Source organism: Montipora capricornis, chromosome 2 (assembly GCF_036669925.1).
Source record: "Montipora capricornis isolate CH-2021 chromosome 2, ASM3666992v2, whole genome shotgun sequence".
In the NCBI taxonomy this organism is placed as follows: Eukaryota; Metazoa; Cnidaria; class Anthozoa; order Scleractinia; family Acroporidae; genus Montipora; species Montipora capricornis.
Genome location: NC_090884.1, coordinates 52939775 through 52940300, shown reverse-complemented (window position 1 = coordinate 52940300; position 526 = coordinate 52939775).

The window sequence follows — 526 nt, the reverse complement described above, 5'->3', positions numbered from 1 at the left end:
TATTTCCGGCGGTCCGCCATTACTCGCATTCAAAACTGACCGACTGAACCTCAGAGGGTTGGATCTAGGGAAGGTGACGTCATTTACTAAATCGCTTAAAATTTCAGCGTGTAAACGCAGTTTATTATGTATGCAAAATCTGAAAGCCCGAAACTCCCGTGCTGCATATCAATTCAGTCAGGTACAAACGCATTGCATTCTTAAACTAGTGATTCTTTGAGGTCATTCTCTCCTCGATCCATCTCTCTAAAGATTTTAAAATTAGTAATGGCGGACCAATAAATAGGAAAATTTCAGTTAAAATAAACAAGTGTCTTTTCTAAATTGAGGCTTAAAACTTGGGTCACTTAGTGTAAAGTTAACATAGTTTTGAAATCCAAAGAAAAAAAGATTTGATTTTTTTATTGTATTACCACTTTATTGTGGTCCCCTTTAGATGGTTTGCAACCAATCTCCAGAGACACAGATAACAATGATGTAATGTACAATTGCTGGTGAACGAACAAAAGGAGCCAATGAGAGATCT